The sequence below is a fragment of the Spermophilus citellus genome (genome assembly GCF_964194105.1).
Source record: "Spermophilus citellus genome assembly, chromosome: 4".
NCBI lineage: Eukaryota > Metazoa > Chordata > Mammalia > Rodentia > Sciuridae > Spermophilus > Spermophilus citellus.
The window spans coordinates 6,535,451-6,541,233 of record NC_138185.1 but is presented as its reverse complement, the minus strand read 5'-3'; the positions used below and the strand labels follow the sequence as shown (position 1 = coordinate 6,541,233).

At 56.0% G+C, this 5,783-nt stretch overlaps 1 long non-coding RNA gene across 1 annotated transcript; it reads right to left on the bottom strand.

The window, feature by feature from the left end:
* Positions 1-987: 987 nt before the first annotated feature.
* On the bottom strand, positions 988-4,214 carry LOC308646420. The gene is made up of 2 exons (XR_014021386.1): positions 3,901-4,214; positions 988-3,531 (listed from the first exon to the last, which is right to left on the bottom strand). It is a non-coding gene; the product is annotated as an uncharacterized lncRNA (long non-coding RNA).
* Between the last annotated feature and the right edge of the window lie 1,569 nt (positions 4,215-5,783).

Here is a 5,783-nt window from a genome sequence, read left to right as displayed (position 1 = left end):
TCCTGTTGCTGGTCCCTCCGGCTCAACCCTTGATTGAAGCTTTTTCCTGTTTTTTTTCGTTTGTTTTGTTGTTTGTTGTTGTTCTCTTCATAGCTGGAAGACTCCTTAGGGCAAGAACCACTTTTCATCCTTCCTGAGTCCTTAGAGCCAGGCCACCCACCCTCCCCAGCCTCCCCGGTACAACTAGCCACAGTGCAGCATGCGCACACACACACACACACACATGCATGCACACTCGCACACACACGGCCTCACTCAACTGGAGGCTCACAAAAAGAGGTTGTGTTTGTTTATTTTACCAATTCATGGCACTGTGGGGGAAAACATAGCAATATAACCAAATTTTCATGAACAAGTGCTTGCTGTTTATTCTAAAAATCTCCTTTCTTGGGGAGTACAAATTTTTTATGTTAAGTAATAGTGAAAATATTTATTTAGTGTTATTTTAGCTTAAGATCTTTACTGGGCGATGTAAAGAGTAGACCATCTTATGTTGGTCACCCGATCATTGGTTTTAAGAATTTTACTGGGTTCGAGAAACCCCGGAGACTGGGGGCCATCGTCTCACCACACCTAGCACAGTCCCTAAAGTAGAGCCAGAAAACACTGAGCTGCCCAATGACACAGTTTCACTTCTAGGTACAGACCCAGGAGAATTGAAAGCAAGATACAAAAACCCCATACAGGACCGTCCAGTGCAGCATCATTCACGATCACAAAACAGTGTCGATGATCCAAATGTGCAACACAGGACGAATGGACAAGTGATAACATCCCACACAATGGCGTGGTACTTGGCCTCGGAGAAGAAGGACTTAGACCTCGGACTGTCACACAGAAGACCCTCCAGTGCAGCCTACATTCACATGGATTCCCACAGTGGGCCAACCTCCAAAAACAAGGCAGATAGTAGGTGACCGGGGCTGGGGACAGCATCTTTTTTTTTCTTTTAAAGAGAGAGAGAGAGAGAGAGAGAGAGAGAGAGAGAGAGAGAGAGAGAGAATTTTTTAATATTTATTTTTTAGTTTTCGGTGGACACAACGTCTTTATTTTATTTGTATGTGGTGCTGAGGATCGAACCCAGCGCCCCACGCATGCCAGGCCAGTGCGCTACCGCCTGAGCCACATCCCCACTCCCAGGGACGGGGTCTTGATGATGGCCACCCACAGGTACAGGTTTGGAGATGATAAAAATGCTCTGAAACGGATTGTGGTGATCGTTGCCCGACTCTGTGACTGTCCTAGAAACCGTCGACTTGCGTGTTTTCAAAGGGTGAATGACAGCGTAGGTGAATTATATCTCAGTTAAAAAACAAAACAGCTGGAATTGCTGCTCCGGGTTCCCAGATCAGTGACAGTCACCTTCCCTAAGGGTCTCACCACCAGGGGGCCGTGCTGGGCAGCTGCCTGGGTGACGGAGGCTGCAGTATCTGCGGGCACGTGGCTGGTGAGTCTCTGGGGCTCTTGCCGGGGACAGGAGGTCCCTTCTTAGAGCAGCTCTGGTGTTCCGAGGCCTGCTCACAACCAGGCTGTAACTATGCATTTGATGTTCTGAGTGCCCGCCCTGCGCGAGCCGGGAGGGAGCCGCGGAAGGCTCAGCCCTGACCTGACATTGGGTTCTAACAGGATCCTCTGGTGATGAGTGAAGACTATGTGGACAGAGGGACTGGGAGTGACAAGCACCCAGTGGCAGGTACTAGTGGAGGAGGTGGGGAGGGGTCTGACCTGGGAGCATTTGCTGATGGCCGGTGCCGTGGAACGCGCCTGTCATCCCAGCGGCTCGGGAGGCTGAGGCAGGAGGGTCATGAGTTCAGAGCCAGCCTCAGCAACTGCGAGGTAGGTGCTAAGCAACCCAGTGAGACCCTGTGTCTCTAAATAAAGTCAAAATAGGGCTGGGGAGGTGACTCAGTGTTGAGTGCCCCTGAGTTTAATCCCTGGTAATCCCCCCTAAGAAAAGATTTACTGATGGCATGAAGAGGGTGGAGAAGGGGGGTTCCCGGAGATTCCAGGGTGGTGGCCGGTGTGAGGGGAGGCAGGAGGGTGGCACTTTGAGGAACAGTGTGCAGGGACACAGGGCTGGAGGGCAAAGGCGCTGTTGGACAGCCCAGTGTGGTGTTGAGGGGCAGCCGGACATCCCGGCCCGGAGTCCAGGGGAAGGCCAGCGGTGGCTGTGGAGTCCCCAGAGTCTAGAGGGTGCAGTCCCCAGAGTGGGTGTGGGTGGAGCCAACAAGGGGCCTGGCATCTGGGGACAGGAGCAGGAAGGGCTGGGCAGGGAGCCGAGGCCTGGCCCAGGAGGCCACCGGCAGCTCGGAGTGTCCTGGGAGTTGAGGAGGAAGGTTGTTTCAGGAGGGAGGGGGTCACCAACCCCACCTGGAGGCGAGGACACCTGTGTCCCCGCAAAGTCGCCTGTGGACACTGTCAGCAGCATGCTCACGGCTGCCAAAAAGTGGACACAACCCAAATGTCCACTCCCAGATGACTGGACGAGCAGAACGAGGACCAAGACTCTCACGGGGCGTTCCTCAGCCGTGCAGGGACGGGGCTCTGACTCTCTGTGACGTGGGGAACCTCAATGACGTCTTGCTGCGTGAAAGGGGCCACACCCCAGGTGCCACGGGCTGTCGGGTTCCACCTGTGGATCATCCAGCCTTCGCACCTGTGTTGACACGGACAGCTGACGGGAGGTCACAGGGCCTTCGGGGGACTGGGAGCCACTGCCTGGCAGAGGCAGAATTTTATTGTGGGAAAATGGAAGGGCCCTGGAGGTGGGTGGTGGGGCTGGTCGCTCGACCAGGTGCATGTCCTGACGTCACTCAGCTGTGCGCTTGAAAGTGGCTAAAAGGCAGGTTTCGTGATATATATGATTTACCAAAATTGTCTAGAAGGGAGAGAATGACCTTATCTTGCTGGCCACAGTTACTGGCTCAGAAAGGGTTGTGTGACCCAAGCTGACCCCATGCGAATCCTGCTTGGGACTTTGGCTGGAAATATTGACAGGGCTCTCTCTCTCCTGAAGTTGTTGGGCTGGTGGAGTAGAGGCCTGCAGGTGGTGGAATCATCCTTTCCCACTTCTTTGGAAGAGCCTAAGAATGAAGCTCGTGCAGAACAAGGAACACCTGGAGATATGCACGTCCTGACAAAAGCACTGGAGTCCCTGGATCAAACTGTGCCTGAAGCCATCACGTTTTTAGACTTAAATCAATAAATTCCTTTTTGCTGCTTTAAACATTTGGGGTTGGGTTTTCTGTCACTTGCAATGATGAGAGTCTTGGCTATTACGTCTATAAAGTGTAATATTTCTATAGTAAGGAGATATAGTCCATGTACCACCAAGAGCTCAATGTTCTGATCTCTAAGTACCTAGGCAACCAGGTGGCAGTCAAGTGTCCAATCAGAGAAGCAGCGACCCCTCCAGGCTTGCAACCCCCCAGCAGGTCTGTTCTGCCACCTGGGTTGTCAGGGCTATAGAAGCAGAAACCGGACAACTCATCAGGCCGCCTGGTGACGAGCCTTGGCGGGAAGATGCCACCCCTGTGGGGGAGGAGCAAAGAGAGGGGTTGGTGTTACCGACTGGACAGCAGAAGCTGGCCACCTGCAGGAGCCAGCGCCTCCGCTGACCCCAGGAGCCGGAGCCAGGCCCAGAGGGTCTGCAGATAGGAGGGGACCTGCCCTGCGTCCCGAGGTCTGGTTCTCCTTCCCCTCCCCTTTCCCTGCTGCCTCCTGTAGTGGGACTCTTAGGCCCAGTCACCAGAAACCAGAGAGGTGACCAAGTACCATCCTCCCCGTGGGCCGTGTTGGTTGAATTTGAAGAAAAGCCAGAGGCCGGTTTCTGCTCTCTGTCCTGCCGATGAGGAATCAGGGCCGGGCAGGCCAAGGCTTGACTCTCAGGGGGTGACTTACCCCCAGGAGGCACTTGGCCATGCGGTCACACCAGCTGTCACCCCACGGGGAAGGGGCAGCTGCCAGCACAGTGCCCTCGGCCGACTCATCTGGCTCTAAATGTCAACAGTGACCAGTCACTTTAGGGACCTGCCCCGAACCCCAGGATCCGAAGGTCTGTCTGGGGGCCTTGCCTACCCAGGCCCCCAGGCTGCTCCGGCCAAGGCCTGGTCCCCAGCAGGAGACCGAGCACCTCGGGCTGCGGCAGGGGAGCAGCTTGTTTCCTCCCCCCAGGGCCTTCTTGCCCTGGCCCAGCTCAGGCACCGCTTTCAATTCCCCACGGGCTTCTGAGAAGGTCTCTTCCTATTTATAGAGTTCGCTGGGCCCTCCCAGCACTCAGCCAGCCTGTGGCCCTCTGCAGGGAGCCCTTAAGGTGAACCTGATCCTTGCAGAGGACAGGAGGCTCCCCGCCTGCAGCCTGGGAGGGTCAGGCTAGGAGCCCCAGGCTGGGGGTCTCGAGGCTGCAGTGAGCCCACCTTGCCAGGGGCTTCCAACGCTGAGAGCCTTCAGGAGACAGAGAAGCACAAACGGGACAGTAAGGGCCAAACCCCAGCAGCTCAGCTGAGGATGCTCAGGGGAGCCAAGGGAGGAGCCAAGGGAGGAGCCAAGGGAGGAGCCAAGGGAGGAGCCAAGGGAGGAGCCAAGGGAGGAGCCAAGGGAGGAGCCAAGGGAGGAGCCAAGGGAGGAGCCAAGGGAGGAGCCAAGGGAGGAGCCAAGGGAGGAGCCAAGGGAGGAGCCAAGGGAGGAGCCAAGGGAGGAGCCAAGGGAGGAGCCAAGGGAGGAGCCAAGGGAGGAGCCAAGGGAGGAGCCAAGGGAGGAGCCAAGGGAGGAGCCAAGGGAGGAGCGGAGTTAGATGGGCACAGGGAGCTGGGAGTGTGGGGGGAGGGGGTCCCGGGGTGCAGGACGGGTGGGGTGCAGGGAGGAAGCACGGTATCCCCCAGGAAAGCAAGGCTCAACACCCGGCAAATCCCCAGGACAGGGTGCTCACAGGCTCCTAGGAGGGTGGCCTGGGGGAACTCTGGCTGGGACCATGATGGACGTGGCAGAGGTGCCCCTGCAGACCGTGGAGCAGGGGAGCAAAAACCCCCACCCCAGCAGGTCTCTTCGGCCACGGGCCCAGAGGACGCTGCACTTGTCAAACCCAGAAGAGATACCTGGGGGACAGTGTCAGGGCGGCTGGTGATGGGAGATGCTGCTTCAGACTGTGTGGTGGCTGAGAGCCAATTGATTTCCTTCCCTGGTATCAGCAGGTGCCGCCCAGAGGGCGTCTGGGAATCCTTAGCGAAGAGAGTCAGCCGATGGGGACTTCATAGTACTGCCTTTCCCTGGTGTCTGGGGTTTTTCCTGTCCAAGTAGCAGCACGCTGTACACGAGCTCCATAACCTGCCTTCTGACCCCCACCCAAGTTAATAGCATAGACGGACCTTTAGAACAACTCCCGGCTTGGCTCTCAGATCCCTTCTGAGGGCTGTTCCGTGTACCTCCAGCTTGGAGTCATCATGAGCAAAGTGCGCACCCTGCGCTCCTGTGCGGATTTCCCGGGGCAGACAGGGAGGGAAATTGCTCAGCCGCAGCCAACAGTGTAACATCAAACTTCAAAAGGTGTGCTTCACCCAGGTGAGGGACCTGTGGCTTGGGAGGCTGAGGCAGGAGGATTGCAAGTTAAAGGCCAGCCTCAGCAGCTTAGCCCTAAGTAACTTAGTGAGACCGTATCTCAAAATAAAAAAATAAAAACTGGCTGGGTATGTGGCTCGTTGCTAAAGCATCCCTGGGATCAATCCCTGGTACCTTAGAATAATAGCAGGGGTTCTTCAGGTATTTGGAGCACTAGTCTTTTGTTTATC